The sequence below is a fragment of the Ambystoma mexicanum genome, chromosome 10 (assembly GCF_040938575.1).
Source record: "Ambystoma mexicanum isolate Mex_15411 chromosome 10, UKY_AmexF1_1, whole genome shotgun sequence".
NCBI lineage: Eukaryota > Metazoa > Chordata > Amphibia > Caudata > Ambystomatidae > Ambystoma > Ambystoma mexicanum.
In genome coordinates, this window is record NC_090932.1 from 739,979,847 (window position 1) to 739,997,323 (window position 17,477).

General features: G+C 45.2%; 1 protein-coding gene across 1 annotated transcript in view; it reads left to right on the plus strand.

Annotated features, from left to right (window-relative positions):
- The first annotated feature begins 3,449 nt into the window (after positions 1–3,449).
- SELENOT (selenoprotein T) overlaps positions 3,450–17,477 on the plus strand; it is a 188,257-nt gene continuing 174,229 nt past the window's right edge. The window contains exon 1 of the mRNA XM_069618379.1: positions 3,450–3,778. The gene's annotated coding sequence lies outside the window, so the exon portion shown is untranslated. The remainder of the gene's footprint in view (positions 3,779–17,477) is intronic.

Consider the following 17,477-nt stretch of genomic DNA (forward strand, 5'->3'; position numbering starts at 1 on the left):
TGAGCGGCTGCAGTCGCTGGGCCTTACCCTCCACCGGGAAAAATTTGAGTTCTTACGGCCAACCATCAAATTCTTTGGATTCATGTTCAAGCAGGGTGGCGTGTCACCAGACCCCAGGAAGGTAAAGGGCATTAAAGAGGCCCGACCACCGGAGAATATGTCCGAGGTGAGGAGTTTTCTTGGGATGGTGACATACTGCAGATGATTCATCAAGAATTTAGCATCCAGGTCGGAGCCCTTGAGGGCCCTCACCAATAAAGAGACAGTGTGGCAGTGGAGCCCTCTTGAACAGGCAGCGTTTGAAGACATCAAAGGCGCCCTCACGGCTGAAGACACAATGGCGTTTTTCGACCCTGCACTCCTGTCGGAGATAATTGTAGATGCCAGCCCGTTTGGCCTGGGGGCCGTATTGACGCAGATCAGCCCGGATGACAGCGTCCGCCCAGTGGCATATGCAAGCAAGGTGCTGTCTGACACCGAACAGCACTACTCCCCGATCGAGCGGGAGGCCATTGCCGTCCTGTGGGGGTGCAGGCATTTCAGGCTGTATGTCCTAGGCCGGCCTGTGACTGTTGTGACTGACCATAAACCGCTGCTTCCCATTCTGGCGGGGTCATCGTCAAAACCGCTGGCGAGAATTGAACGATGGATGCTCGCACTCCTTGAGTACGGAGTTTCGCTGGTGTATAGACCCGGCTCCATCAATGCGTCGGACTACTTGTCCCACCACCCGGGGAGCGACAGCGGAGATGCACCGGACGCATGTGCGGAGGAAGCGGATGACCACGTGCAGATGGTGGTGGAAGCAGCCCCCCCGAATGCCATGCCGCTAGAGGATCTGGAGGCAACAGCTGCCCAGGATGTATGCTTTCGCATCCTGAAGACCGCTATGCAACAGGGGTCATGGAAGACGGTGCTTGAATCCCTGGAAGCAAAAAGGGTGCTGGAACAACTGTGGAAGGTGAAGGAAGAACTGTCATTCTGAGCCACAGGGCTCCTGTTGAAGGGCGACCGAATCGTCATCCCCCAAGCTAAGACCCAGGAGGTAATAAGTCTGGCCCATCAAGGACACCATTGGGCTGCGAAGACAAAGGCCCGACTACGCCTCAAAGTGTGGTTCCCTGAGCTGGAGCAGCGGGTGGATGAGCATGTGGCTGCATGCATCTGGTGCCAGGCAGTGTCCCCCATACAACGAGAGCCCGCCATTGAGACAATGCCCAGAGGGATGTGCCCGTGAGAGGTGGTACACGCGGACTTTTGGTCCACCACGCAGGGTACACACTTCCTGGTAGTGGTGGACGAATACTCCCGATACCCAGAGGTTGAATTCGTCGACTCTGTGGCATTTGAACATGTGGTGGTGGCCCTAGAGAAAGTCTTTGCCTCTCATGGTTTTCCCCATACCTTGTGTTCAGACAATGGGGCGCCCATCCAGTTGGAGTGGTTCTTGGAATTGATGGACGGTTATGGGGTTCAACATCGGAAGATCAGCACACTCTGGCCAAGAGCCAACGGGGAGGCGGAAAGGCTCATGCAGACTTTGAACAAGACATTCCGCATAGCACAAGGCATAGCACAAGGCCAAGGCCGGTGCCTGAAAAGAGCGCTGTACCAATTTCTGAGGGTCTGTCGGTCCACTCCCCATACATCGATGGGGGTGGCACCGGCAGAAGCCCTGTTCAAGCGGTGCCTCGGGGACTGCTGCCAGAGGTTGTGGAGAAAGAACCTGGGGCCATTGATGACCAGCAAGTGGAGCGTGATCGCCGGCTGAGGACCGAGCAAGAGAATACGAGGAGAGGACTCCGCCCCCAACACCTGCCACCTGGGGATGAGGTGCTGATCCAAAATAGGCACCCCCACGGGAAGCTGTCCCTCCGCTATGAACCTGAGCCGCTGGACGTTGTAGCTGGGAAAGGATCAATGAGGACACCATCCGATGGCAAGTCGTCAGTCACCAGGAATGTGAGTTTCTTCAAGAGACTGGGTGACACAAGGACTGATACACCCCAGGAGCAGGACAGTATGGGTGTACCCGACGAGGGTGGAGGTGCTGGACCGGTCCCTTCGTCTCCCGCTGAGGGAACGCCTGGTGATGGATCTCCCATGCCGGAGGCGAGCAGGAGGTACCTTCTGAGGACAGGGCGAGGGAAATCTGCTCGCCTCATCGATTACGTGGTAGGACAAGTATCCTGACCGACCAGCGGGTCGCTGTAGTCATAAGGGGGACCCAGGGCAGCTGTGATTAAAGGGGTACCGCAAGGTGCTATGTTTCTCATTACATTGGTTTAATGTGTTGCTGTTGTTTGAGTTGTTAATGTAAATTTTGTTGTCCTCATGAAAAAGGAGGGGTGTGGTGCTGCCCCTTTAAGGGAAGAGCATGCGGCGGAGTGATGTTGCACTCCACTGTGTGCACTATAAATAAAGGGGGCGTTCCCGGCCGTGTTTGTGCGTCTGGGGAGCCCGACACAGCAGACGTCTGGAGGCTGAGTCTGTGGGGGGTGTTTGGGGGCTCACGGGCATCGCGAGCTGGGACACTGACAGACCCCCCAACAGCAACTAACATAAAAGTAGGACTAACTCTTGAAAGTGGCTGTCAAGGCACTATACTTCAGTAGCGTTTGGAGAAGGGGGTTTAAGTGTTACTGTTAAAATAAACACATACTATAATAAATGTATCACAAACTAACACTATCTTTAGTTGTCAAATGTAGCATGTATTATGTGCGAGATTGTGTATTCCTGCCTGCCAGCCAAGAAGACCTACTACAAAAAAACTGGGACCACTGCAGTTTCCAATGGGAACATAATCTTGAGAAAGGGGGACAGAGCAGCAAATACCGGGACGTTTGGTCACCCTAGTACAGAGGTCAAGAGAAGGTGTAGGTGTATAAGGACGGTGATTAGTCACAAAAGTCACATGAACAACAAGGACCAATTAAGGGCAAACTACAAAATTCACTATATGTTCGAGGGAATAGTAGTTCTTTTATGTTTATATTTAATGTTGTGAACTTTTCAATTGGCTGCTCCTGAAGTAAAGAGTAGAGTTGAGCATGATCTGAGCCGCAAGGTCTCGACATCCAGAATGCAAAAGAAAAACAGGACTGGATTAGCCCATGCTGAATGGAATGGCTAATGTTGGTATGTATGTTGTACTTACCCATCTGTGCTGCCCCAGCACCTCCCAGGTTATCAAGATGTTCTCAAGATTTTGTTTGATTCTTATATCTTGATTTAGCTAACATGACAACATGTTTTTCCTTATTTATTTTTACTTTCACACTGCTTCATTAGAAGTGTATTGGAATTATTACTGAGATTCCAACCTCTTTTCTTTGTCAATTTTTTTTTAAAATAAATAAATATTAGAACAATAAAAAAAAATACTATTACCCTTCCTGGCGGTACAGGCGTGTTTAGCCGCCTGTAATTCTTCATAGAAGCTTAACGGTTCCGTTTTAAGATGGCCGCGAGATTTGCGTACCTGTGTTCTTCTGCCCTCCCTCCTTCCCTAGAACGCCAGGCAATGTCAGGAGTCGGTGACGATGAACGCAGCGTCTTGCCGTCACAATGCTTCCGCGAGGTGGTTGGTGTGAGTGTGCGTGCGGGACTAGTTCCCGGTGTTGAGTGGGGAGAGGATGTCACCGCGCGGCTTCCCCTCTGTGTTGCTGTTGCTCCTGGGGCTAAGCGCTGCCTTAAGTCAGAATGACGGCGGAAACGGTGTAAAAAAGCTTCGGATGCATTACACGAGCGGACCCCTGCTGCGCTTCCAGATCTGGTAAGTTCCGGATGTCCTAGACTGTGTGTCAATCCCAGACAGTCAGTGTGATCGCTCCACCTGACTAGCTTCATATCGCTCTTACAGTGAAACCGCATCGCCCGGTGACAGGGACCCGGCGTTGATAAAATACAACTAGCTGCCTTGCCTGCTCGGGTGCGACAACCTTTCCTACAACACACTCTTGGTCTTTCTCTGCTGCCCGACCGTGTTGAACACAATGGTGTGCGGCTTCTCCGTATAGCGCAGGCCGCAATAGTAACGTTCATTATGCCGTTATACTGGCCCGGAGCGTAGACAGGATAGATCAGATACCTCGCCTGTACAAGGCTTATTGATTAAGGATTTAGTAACCAGCTGGCATGGGCTTAACTGGGAACGCGATCGCCTTTTCACGTCACCTTGTGTGTCTGCCCGTGGCTTTATGTCCGAGTGCTGTCACGGGTTTAGAGTTCAATAGTTGTGTTGTAGTTTTAGCAGAGATCACTTTAGACATCTAATGCCAAGTCCCTCACAGAGGGAGACGATGTGCCCGAGTTAAATATCGAAGTAAGAAAATACATATTACAAAGAACACCGAAAGACACAACTGCGCAAAATGTTTACTAATCCTGTACAGGTGTAGGTCAAGTAATGACCATAGCATGATGTACGTTAAAATACATGGTGGTGCGACGGCTAGTATTGAGCAGCCTGGCTTTGGTTGTAAATAACATTGTGTGTGAAACTGACGAGATGCAGAATTTGCGATAAATTTGCATTCCGTCCCTTGACATTGATACTGCTGACCCTCACACTGATAAAACCCGGAAACGTAGTCTCAACCCTACGTGCCCAAATTGTGTCTTGTGCTGGCAATCCCCCCCCCCCCCCCCGATCATTTCGGTGAAACTGGGTGTGTGGAAGCAGGTGGCCGGCTTTGATCTGTTCGCTGTTTCTAATTTTGTTGGTAATCTCGATTTGTGCAGCCTTCTTTGAGTATTTGCTTATTTTGAAGGTGTAAAAGTGTTTAGTAAATCCGATATATTAAATCGGATATATTAAGGGATGAGGCTCACTTGTACAGAACAAGATTTGTTTGTAAGTAGAGCACTTGCGATGACTAGGGAACCAAACAGGAAAACGATTCTGAGTCATTAGGCAACCCCCCCCCCCCGCACACTGTAGGCCACGATTTATGTCTGTCTGCACCCTAATTCTTAGCCACTGTTTGTACGTTTAAACCTGCCATTGGTTAAAGTGCATTTGCTAAACGAAACCTGAAGAAATAGAACCGATATGTTTTGCATGCCCCCCCTCCCCCCAAGCAATCCCTGCCTGATCATTGTATCGTACAGATACACTAAAACGACCACCCATTATAGTAGACTTGGTGACACTGCCCCGTGCAATGTTTGCCCTTACCTTGACCCCAGCACCCCTCGCTCTGCTAAATCTTGGCAGGTGTGCACTTAATTGGTTCTCGAACAGGTAACCTCCAGTTCAGACAATGCTTTGCCTCATAGTCCTAGACAGGCGGCCCCGCTGTTTCGCTGCTTCCCCTTTGTGCCCAGTAGGGTTGCCAGAAAAAGAAACCCATATATAGGCCAAATGGAGTTAGGAAATAGTCCAACCACATACTTCCGCATGGGCCTAATTTTTCTGTTAAAAATATGATTTTCATGGTGGCATTTTGCCCATTTCATTGCTTAGAATACTTTAACTTTAAAAAATGAATCCATACACTTTGGGGTGTAGCGGGTACTTGTACGGCCCATTCCAGTATTAACAACATGATCTTAAACATTTCATAAAAAAGGGTCACTGAAGAGGAACTAGCTTTCATGATCCATTTTCCTTTCATTTATGCTGGCGGTGCAGCTTTTTGCAAAAAATGTGGAAACTACAAGTAGCGAGATGGACAAAATTAAGATATAATTGAGAGCAGAGAGGCTTGATGGGAGGACCTCCAGTCATGACTGCTCTGTACTCGAGGCACATTTTCCTTCTTGACCAGACCCTCTTAACTCAGGCCCACATTAGCAGTGCGCTGCTGTGGAGCAATCTCTCGAAGACGAGGGCAATGTGCGGAGATGGCACGGAAGAATAAGGAGAGTGGTTGCACCTACTTGGCTGCCTCCTGTTGGAGAAAAGTCCTTAAAGACTCAACCATTCGAGTCCACAGGCTTCAGTAATCCAGTGCTTAGTCTTGATTTATCGACCTGCTGTTAGTGAATAAAGCCCTCCCCTTGCACTCCATTCGTGTGGCTTGTGATTCCAGTACAGGCCACCACAACTATAACTGCTCTAAAGAAGTAGATGTGCTAAAAATGACTGCTGGGCCAGTTCGAGGCCCTGCTGGATGTGCCAATGGTCCCGGAGTCTGAATCAGTGGGCAGTGAAATGTGGGATGGAAAGGTTAGAGGGGGACAAACAAGTATATTTAAACATTTGTTGGGGGTGTACTTCTTAATTAGCTCTCTCCCTGCCTTGGGGACTGCGCTTATAGCCTGCAGAAGTCAATATATTAAGCAGGGCTGCCACTGGGGTAGGGTAAACGGTGCAGGCAGAGACATCAACGCGGTAGGCAGCATAGAGCAACGGATGCAACTCTGCTGAAGGGCCAGCACAAATTTAAACACTCGACCAAACACATTCTAGTCTTTACTTGGTACAAACATGTTAGGATTTCAAAGCCTGCAATAATACCGTATGTGACCTTTCTTTTATTTTTATTGTATGTGGTTTATATGAAACCTTTACAAATTTAAAAAGGAAACCAATTCATTATATAAACAGAGCAACTAAGTACGTAGAGAAAACCAAATAACCATGTCGGTGAAGTAGCAGTGAAAAGACATAATGCAAATATAAATCACTAAATTAATACTGAAATAAAAAAAGAAATCACCTTCGGAGCATGTTAAAAGACTTTCCAACACCATTTCCTCGCAGTTGGCAAAAAGATAAACATACGTTCAAACCCAACTGCACTTCCTTGTGATTACTAAATAAAACAGAAGGAACAACATTGTAGTTTCCAATTATAAAAACAATAAAAATATACCCCCAAAACAGTTAAAAAGAAAAACTGTCAATGAGGCTTAGGCAGGTAGTGGCCACCAGAGCAGCTATATCTGAAACCAGTATTTAGCTGTTCAGGGATTTCATCACAATATCAAGAGGTTCAAGCCTTTAATAAAGCCTGATAGGGCCAGTCCCTCCGAAACGTTCTGTATGCTAAGGCAGCGCTTCCACAGTAGGTCGTCACTGTATGCAAAGTGGTATTGTCGCCAGGCCGCCCAACATTTAGATCTCAGCCTCACAAGGGCTTAACAATTACATTCCAATACCAGATGTTTGACTCCAATTTTATGGAGCAGAATCTACACCCCAAATCCTCAATTGGCATTTGTTTCCTCCCATACAGGATGTCCTTGGTTGGTAAAATGTTCCACCTTAGTCTAAGTAGAAGCCCGCAATAGTAGCGGTTAGGGAATTGGAGGAGAATGGGGGACACAGATCCTCTGCATGTATGTTTGTGGGCAAGATGGCCCATTGATAAATAGGAGTGAAATGCATCTGTGGTTACAATCCAATCATAATCCAGCAGGGACTTTTTAGTTCGCAGGGGATTTTTAATCGGGGTCTCAAGGTTCAAGTCAATATTGGATAGGATTGAGTCACAACTATCCTTAAGATTCGCCAAATCTACTGACAGCTTTACGTCATCTCCCAAGAGGTGATATAGGGAGTTTGGGATAGGTGCCATGATCTTGGCATATGTTAGTAAGTGCCATTGTACCCTCGCCAGCAGAGAGGTCGCACCTAACTCATACCTAATGGCCGAGCTCGGTACTGCGTTTGGAATGCTAAGTATCGTCTCCAGATCCTACCCCCGATTCTTTCCAGGATTTTCATAGTGCCCACTGTAGACAACTCAATCCCATAGATTAATTTTGGCACTATCTTTCCTTCGAAGAACATAGTCGCTATGCCAGTATCTTAGCCTTTTGCATCAAGATATCAATACACAGCCTTAGATCCCTTATGTGCTCCGAAGTGGAAACCCAAATATCTGACGCTCACCAATGTTTTGATGGGGGTCCCTTCAACCTGCCAGGAGTGGTGACTGTTCTTAGTTTTTACTTTTGAGAAAGCCAATATTTTAGTTTTAGCAAGGCTAATGATGAGACCATTTTCTGTAGCATGCCCGACAAATCTATTCGGAAGCCATTGCAGACCGACCCTAGTTAGGTCGAAGATCAAAAAGTAGTCTGCGTATGCAAGCCATATCATTTTGGCAGTCCCTACTTTTGGGGCTAACAACCCTTTTTGTTAGTTAAACAGATCGCCACATCTGACATATTGATTGAACAACCAGGGGCTAGGGCACATCCATGCCTAACACCCCTGTAGCAACGAATTTGTTCTGATAGATCCCCCTTCTGGCTTAAGCAAACTTGTATCTCGCTATTCTCATATACCCCATGGATAAGTCTAATTAAACCTGCCGGCATGCCCCATGCTGCCAATTTAGCACAGAGTTTGCTGCAGACAACGCAGTCAAATGCGCCTGAGGGATCAATTGACGCCATATAGGTGCAACCCTTCGGTCTTCTCCACGCATCCTCTTGAATACATTTAAGGACGAGTCAGTTGATGTTGGTCGCATGGCTCTTACGGAAACCCATCTTCAATCTTATCAAGGAGGTGGACTAACGTGGCCCAGTCTTCGAATGTGAGAACAGAAATGCAGAGATGATCTTGCAGTCGGCATCTATTAATGAGATGGCCGATAGTTCTTAGGATCTGTTCTACTTCCACATTTATAGATGGGAATCATATAGGCCGTACTCCCAAGACAAAGGCGTCACAACAGTACTAAGAATATCTTTAAAATCGAGGTTCAGCCTGTTGGTCCAAAGATTTCGGTTCGCCTTAAAGGTTACATTAGTTAGACAATTTTGTCCAGGTGCCTGTGATTTTTTTTTTTTTTTTTTACATTTACTTTGAGTGTGAATAGTACTCCTCTTCAACTGGGGCTCCCACCTTAAGGTATCCAATTTATCAATTATGACCTCTTCAAATTGATCATTCATTGGCCTCTCAAACTTACTTTAAAAAAAAACCCACCCAACGCAATTCAGAGATCGAATTTAACTGGGTAACCACATAGTTGGGATCTTGCCCACTAACCAAGGACCAAAATGCACTCGCCTTGATGTTAATTAATACCCCAAACATGATTTCAGCATCCAGCTGTAGAAGGGCATTTTTTATTATTTTACAGTAATTCTTGTAGTTCTGCCTAGTATTCCTAATAGTTCGAGTAGTCTCATCAAAATCTGATCTCTGAATAACTCTGTTCCCTCCTCAAACTTGCTTCCACTAGGGCCAACTCCCCATTGTAACAGTGGATGTGTCTTGCAGGACCGCTCCCTCTAGTTACTAACCTAGGACGAATGTCAGAGATCAGAACGCCTATTAGTTGCTGGATCTCGACTGCGTTAAAGTTGTTAATTTTCCAGTCGAGAGTAGTAGTGTTCAATGTGGCCCTCAGATATGAATTCAAGGCAATGATGTTTGTATCCGTCCATCTGACTGCATTCCCTGCTACATTAGCTACCACATGAGGCTGAGATCTAAACTCTCTGATACCTGTTACCAGATCGAAGACAGCTGTCAAGATGCAGTGATCGCTCCAAGCATTTTTAAACACAGAGAACAACCTACATTGGTCCATCAGAAAACGGTCTAATTAGATATAATCTAGAATAGATTAGCTGTTCACCCACACCCCACACCCCAAATGCCAAGTATGCCAGACCGTTTCCTTGGTTTTAGGGCATAGCTTCCCTGCCAAGGCCCCCCCCCCCCACCCAAGGCCAGATACCATATTTTCCCAATCTGCTTTTTCAGAGGTACCCGCAGGATCCAAATGCAAATCACAGATTTCAGAATTTCCTGGAAACCACAGTCAGAATTGCGATCACCCACAAAAATGAACCTGCCGTTTTGATGTAAAAAGGACCATTCATCCATTAAATGGCACACTTTCTCAAACTCCTCAGCATTCGCAATACCTTTGTGCGAATAGTTAACAATCAATAGTTTCATTGAGCCATCCTGTGAGGAGAGATCCACCCCCAGGGCTCCAAAAGGAAGCCCTTCAATAATTGAACCACTCGAGCCCAAGTGTTTCCCACTGCAGTAAGCAGTCCACCCAAGGGCCACCCTCCCGCGCACCCCCTTTGTCCTGTTGGGTGAATGTTGTATAGCCATCCAGGATTGGGGCATCTAATAGCCACCTCTCCTGCGAGCAAAAGCAGTTGGCCCTTCTTAAATAATGGAGGCAGCTAGTGTTGGAGAAAAGATGCAAGCTAGGGATACAAGAAAAACACAACATATTGTACCCTGACATCAGGTGTTTAGACACAACCATTAGCAAATATAGGCTGCGTATTGTGTAATAGATAACACATACAATGTTTCCTAAAATATCATATCATTTTTTAATTCACACACAAGTATCAAAAAGCATTTAAAAAACACATATACACGACATAGAAATATACAATGATAAAAAAATTCATATTCCACCTCACACAATCAAGTTAACAATTACTTGAAATCACAAACGCAGTAGCAACTCAATTTTTCTTGCTTTCTACTGTGTTGATGTAGCCCAACTTATATAAGTTTCTGTCCTTATTGCTGTAAATGACGGGACATTCTTCAGGGGCAGAAATTTGACTTGTGCTGTTATCTACGGGTACATACAAAAACAGAAACACATTACTACATTGGCATCTTGGGTTTTAATTAATAAACCTAGCCAAACCCTAATCACCAATAGGGAGGACAAGTATACACTTAGTAATATACCTGAAAGGTGAACTTGTCGGGATAAATGTCTTCAAGTTCCTAAACAATTCCAAATCTTGTTCTTCACCTTTCTAGTAGAATGTACAATACACTCTCCTGGACCAAACCTACAACCAATTAGAAAACAAATGATTACAGTAGTGCACAAATATTCACCAGTTTCTTAACCCTGTCACCACCAGTTAACAATGGACATACATTTTAGCCTCACCCATAACAGTGGAGAAAGGGCTCTTCTTGATGGCAAAAGGTATAGAATCCTCTCTTGAATCGTATGACGAAAAAATCTTAAACTGTAGTTCCATGGTTACATGACTAACTTTTGATTTCTACAGTCACAAGGGTATGGTAAAACAAAAAGCTCAATGAATATAGTTTCTATCATTGCTGATAAGCCTGTACATATTTCAGCTCACTTCAAACCCTACCCTTAATTAGTATTGTTTAAAAGTTCTCAAATGTGTCAAAAGGCCCGTCCTTATTCTGACTCTGTCTAACTTCAAGTTGGTTCCTTTCTCTTTATTCCAGGCCAAACCACTACCATTGTAGGTGCCTTTCCCCGTCTTACTACGTGTGAGAGAAAAAAATAAAATGGCAGACAAAACTCCTTGTCGGGGGGGAAAAAGGCACTGAGACCCGGCTGCATGAGTTCAAAGGATGGTTTATTTCTCAGCTAGGAAATAACCCAAAAAACTCTCCTATTTATATTTATATTAGTCAAAGTAACTCTAACAAAAAATGCTAAATGGACCCGATTGGCCAGACGGTGTGGTGCTGTAGGTGTGAGTAGCATCTCTTCCTCCTGTTTGGCTGAGTAGCTGACAGACGTCAAACGGCTTGTGCTCCATGCAGGTCAGGGTCCGGTCACTGTGGTCACTACCTAAGCTAACATGTTACATACTAAACAACAAATTATTTAAAACATTTAATGCTACTTGTCACATTTCTACATAAGTTACACACAATGATTATTGTCAGTACAATTGGGTCATTTGTGGCTTTAATTGAAGGCCTTGACCTTCATTGTGCATGTAAAAGAATCAGGCTATGTTTCGCATCTCTTTTAGGTTTCAAACTCATTAGTACAAGTAAAAGCAAATATAATAATAAAAATGCTTAAGGTTAGTAGTGCGTGTGTTGGATGGGTTTCGCAGCACAGGCGAGGGTCTGGCACTTGAAAGAAATACCTTACAGGGGGTGCAGGGTCAGGATGGCAATAAATTGTTTTAATGGGGGTGGGCGGCTTGCACGTTTATGAGGACGAATCGAGCAGAAAGTGCTTAGCTCATCCTGGTTCACATGCCGGTTCTCAGGCGAACAGTGATCTCAGAGGAAGAAAACTGTAGCATATTGATTGTTGCAACTTTCTCCAGCTTCAGCGTGAGAATGGAAGCGCAGAGCTTTCCTTCGCAGGGGGAGTGCAAGGGTGGGGGCCAGCCAGCCAGGTGTGTGTGTGTGTCTCCCTGTCCCTGTCCGCTGCGGTGGAAAGGGGAGCTGAGCATTGCTGTACTATCGCAGTGAGGCCTGTTTACCCAAGATGGAGCCGAAAGGGGGCACAAAAGATGGATGTCCCGTGTCTTGCTCAGTAGTCCCACCTATGCAGCAGTCAACCGTGGTTAACTTTACATAAGGGCAAGGGGCAATCCCACTACCGGAGGCACGTGGTCCAAGCCTTGTACTGAGGAGCGTACGACGCGAGGGGGCCTGAGGACCCCTCGCTCCCATACACCATCCTAAGCATCAGAATATCTATGGTACCATACATACTAGACATTAGCCCAATGCTCCACATAGTGCTCAAAGTGTCAGCACACCATTTGATTTAATCTCTCACGTCAGCCTTGCTCTTACCTATAACTGGTGTAGCACCGTGATTCAAATACAGCGTCTAACCACAACCTCTGTCCACGAACGTCTGTTTGGTAATACAGACGCGTAGGTATGCGCAACGTAATGATGTCATCACGCTACGCATAACGTGATGACGTCAGGCGTCACTGCGTCCGCAATTCCCACAAGTACTGCGACACCAAATATGCACAAAAAAATGTACAAAAAATGGATTTCAGGGATGCCGCCTAATCCTATGTTGATCTTTTCAACAGATTGCAACATATCTTCAAAATTTCGTTATGCATCACAGTTGCAACACATTCATGTAAATGTACATGACGCCGAATACCATTCCTTATATCTATTGTGCAGTTACACTTGATGAAAAGCATGGAAACAAAAGAAAGCCCACTACTTTGGCAAACAATGTAACTTACAAATATTTCATAATCAACAGCTGCCCTATGATCATTTTTACATTTTTCCAGGCAGGACAGTTATAAGGGACTACATAGGAAATTACCTGTCAGGAAGTGCAGCAACTCTTTAATATTGTGCCACTCAATATTTTTATTTAGCCCTATGATATGGCTTTTTGTTAGAAAAATGAGTTTCTGCTCCAAATTAATTAATTTTCTATTTATTTCTTCCTGTGTTCTCCCCTTAACCTTCTTCAAGATGCACCATTCAAATTCCAAAAAGGAGTGACCCATCTCATCCTAGTGTTTGACTAACGGAGCTTTGTCGGTATGGTTCTTAAGACAGCTTTTGTGTTCAATCATACGTGTCTTACACTTCCTGTTGGTCTTACCTATGTATAACGAGGCACACGGACACCTGATCATATAGATAACGTTTTCTGTCTGGCAATTTGTATGTTCTTTTAAAGACCATTCTGTATTTAAACCAAGATGTACAGAGGTCATTTTGCGTGTCAGAGGGCACATTACACAGTCGCCACAGGGGTGATGTCACACTACTCGAGGTAACCCCCACAGTGTACTTTGTGTGGCCTCGATATTGCCGGTCTTCTGAATGTCATTTTTCATTACTAAATCGCGAATGTCTCTTTTTAAATGCCACCAGAGGAAGAGGAATGGTCATGGTGTTTTTCCAATTCCTACAAATAATGTTCTTAACTTTGTAGGAGACATTACTAAAGGTATTGACAAACACCAGCGGAGTCTCGTGCTTGTCTTTACTTTTCTTTTCAAAAAGAGCCTCGCGATTATTATTGAAGGCACGTTTTGCAGACTGTTTAACAATTTTCACAGGGTATCCTCTATCGATCAGTTTGTCCATTAATATATTGGCCCTCTCTTCATAGTCAGGTCTGGTGCTGCTATTGCGTTTAAGACGCAGAAATTGCCCAAAAGGCAAGTTGTCACGAACATGCTTGGCATGATGGTTCTCATAGTGAAGGAGAGCATTCCTATCGGTACTTTTCACAAAGGGTTTCACCCAGAGCTGGTTGTCTCTGTGATAAATTGTTAAATCCAAATAGTTGACTTCAAGTGAGCTCATAGATGCCGTGAATTAAAGATATCTGTTTAGATTGTTCAACCTTGCTAGAAACAATGTTAGCCTCCTCAATCGACCCATGCCACACCATAAAGACGTCGTCGATGTATCTCAACCACTGTTTTATTTGGTGTCTGAAAGGATTAACCCCAGAGTAAATCACTGTTTGTTCCACCATGTCAACATACAAATTGGCTAAATTGGGGGCCCTGGCAGCACCAATGGCCGTCCCCTCCACCTGTATGTAAAATTGCCAGAGAAATTGAAAAAAGTTGTTGATTTAAAGCTGTTTCAGCACACCAAAGAATGAAAGCACTGCTCACGGGATGATTATCCTCTCGTTGTAATCATGTCTCTTCCACTACTTCTAAAGTGGCTCTTTGAGGAATATTGGTGTATAGTGATTGTATGTCTAGACAAATCAACACGTCTTTAGTGGAATCGAAAGGCATCCCTTCAATTTTCACAATGGCATCCCTTGTATCTTGAACATAACTTTTCATTTTCATTACAAAAGGACGAAGCTAAATGTCTACAAATTTGGACAAGGGTTCCAGAATGGAATTAACACCCGACACTATCGGTCTACCTGGAGGTTTCTCTTTATTTTTGTGAAGTTTAGGTAGAATATAGAAAATCGGTATTCTCGCTGCTTCTCTAGTAAAATAATCCCCTTACATTGTTATGGGTGAGGCTAAAATTATGTCCATTGTTAACTGTTGGTGACAGGGTTAAGAAACTGGTGAATATTCACTTTTGTGCACTACTTTAAGCATTTGTTTTCTAATTGGTTGTAGGTTTGGTCCATGAGTGTATTGTCCATTTTACTAGAAAGGTGAAGAACAAGATTTGGAATTGTTTAGGAACTTTGAAGACATTTATCCCTACAAGTTCACGTTTCAGGTATATTACTAAGTGTATACTTGTCCTCCATATTGGTGATTAGGGGTTGGCTAGGTTTATTAATTAAAACCTAAGATGCCCACGTAGTATGTGTTTCTGTTTTTGTATGTACACTTAGTTAGATTTCTCTACACAGCAGACTCCTCTAACAGCACAAGTCAAATGTCTGCCCCTGAAGAATGTCCCGTCATTTACAGCAATAAGGACAGAAACTTATATAAGTTGGGCTACATCAACACAGTAGAAAGCAAGAAAAATTGAGTTGCTACTGCGTTTGTGATTTCAAGTAATTGTTAACTTGATTGTGTGAGGTGGAATATGCATTTTTTTATCATTGTATATTGCTATGTCGTGTATGTGTTTTTTAAATGCTTTTTGATACTTGCGTGTGAATTAAAAAATGATATTTTAGGAAACATTGTATGTGTTAGCTATTACACAATACGCAGCCTATATTTGCTAATGGTTGTTTCTAGACACCTGATGTCATAGGGTACAATATGTAGTTTTTCTTTTATCCCTTCCTTTGAATATAAAGATTGTATCCTCACTTGGTAGGAGGGATCATCACCACACTGTGGGGCAACCCTGGAAAGAAATATTTTGAACAGATGCAAGCTTCCACGGGTGTTCCAAGTTTTCAGGCACAGGTATCATTCTGTGCACTGTGCCCACACAGGAGGACTATTCATGGAACAAGTTTCTGCCACAGGGTTGAGATGACAACAGCCCAATCAATCGTTTTTCCAGATTCAATCACCTTCCCCAATCCCCCAGCGTTACTTGCACTGTCCACAGGTCAAGCCACCGTTCTCAAGCACTTCTACCCAAATGAGTTTTCTTCCACCTGCACATTTTATATCTCAAATCCTAGATCTAAACTCGCTGAGTAACGTGGAATTCAGGTAAATGTTATTGGTATCAAGATGGATTTATAGTGAAAATGTAGAAAGATAAAATGCAGAAAGTCAAAATGTCGTTTTATGACGTTTTTTATTAGAAAAGGGGGGGTTCCCCCAACACCCCCTTTTTCTTTTTTTTCTTTTCTTTTTTTTTGTTTTACCCACTTTTTTTATTCCCGGACCCCAAAATAAATATATAATTTAAAAAAAAGGGAATTCGACATTTTTTTTCTATTTTTTTTTTTTTCGACATTATTGTTCTACATTTTATTTTCGACATTTTGACCGACCACCATCAAGATGATTTCTATCTGGGAAGGACACTCTCCCAATATCTGCAGAGCCCACCATAGCTAGAGCTGGAATTTCTGCAGATTGCGAGGATATTGTACCAAGTCGAGCAGACGGGGTGGTAATGTCCTAGCTTGCTAGTCGTACTCAATTGGTAGCTCTCTCAGTCTGTGGGTTTGTCTTTCCACCTTGAGTACTCCTCTCGCCCTGCAAATTCCACTCCTTGCAGATCAAGTGAGGCACCATTCAAGCCCCTATACATTGGGTCATGCTGTTAAACCCCCCCCCCCCCACACCGTTGGCACATAGGGAGTGGGCAGGAGCAGGCATTGCAGAAGGTCCTTGACACCTGCAGCCACACTCTAGTACAGGGGAGCATCTGGGGGGCAATTTCAGGACCCGTGATTTCCCCATCCTACTTCAGGGGCAGTCCATAGTCCATTCCCCCTCAATGTTTTCCCCAGGCAAGTCCTGAGGTGGAGGCTCCCTCTCTAGGTCCCCAAACAGATTCCTGTACTCTGTTGTACCATGGGGGAGGTCAGCCCCACAGCTTCTCCAGATACCCAGGTCGTGGTGCCCCCCCTCTGCTGCTGCCTTGAGTCGAATCGAGTGCACAAGATTTCCCTGACCCACAGCCCAAGACATGGGGGGGGGGGGGGGCTATCCCTGCCTTGACCCGCCCAAGGATTTGGCCGGAGCTACCCCACCTTGGGTCCCCAGGTTGATTCAACCCAACCCTCTGTGTCAGGGGGTCAGTTGAGTAGTATCATACAACCCCCCCCCCCCCCCCACCGGAAGCAATAGTACCGAAGCCGGCTCCTCATTAGACCTCACAGGATCCCCCCACTGCAACCGTGCCCCTGCGTGAAGGGGTTTGGAGTGCAGCCCTCATCTCATCCTGAATGGCATCTTGCTGAACAGCCTGGTGCGCAAATTCAATTATACTGATATCAGTCAGATCTTTGGGCCCGCCAAACTGGGCCTGTGAGGTCATAACGGAATGATCGAGCATGGCCTTGCCTCTTAGCACCGGGCATGGTTTCATTTCCATGCTGGTGGTCGCAGATTTGATAAAGTAGTGGTCCATAAAGCATTGACCCAAAATCGGTTGTGTCAAAGAGGCACCGTTGGGTGTAGTAAACTGGGCCAACGGGCCAGGTGGATGGCTAATGTACTTGGGCCCTGATGGTGGGTACGGGGCCCGGATTTAACTGATCATCCAGGTTCAGGATCAAGTGCGGTACCGAGGGAATATCCTCCTTCCCACCCCCGGGCACCTGACCTGGGGGCTCCCCCAAAGAGATTATGGGGGAGAATTTACACAGTGAGGACGAGACTGGAGGTAAAGACTTGAAGTTACTGTCCAATACTTCCGATCTCTC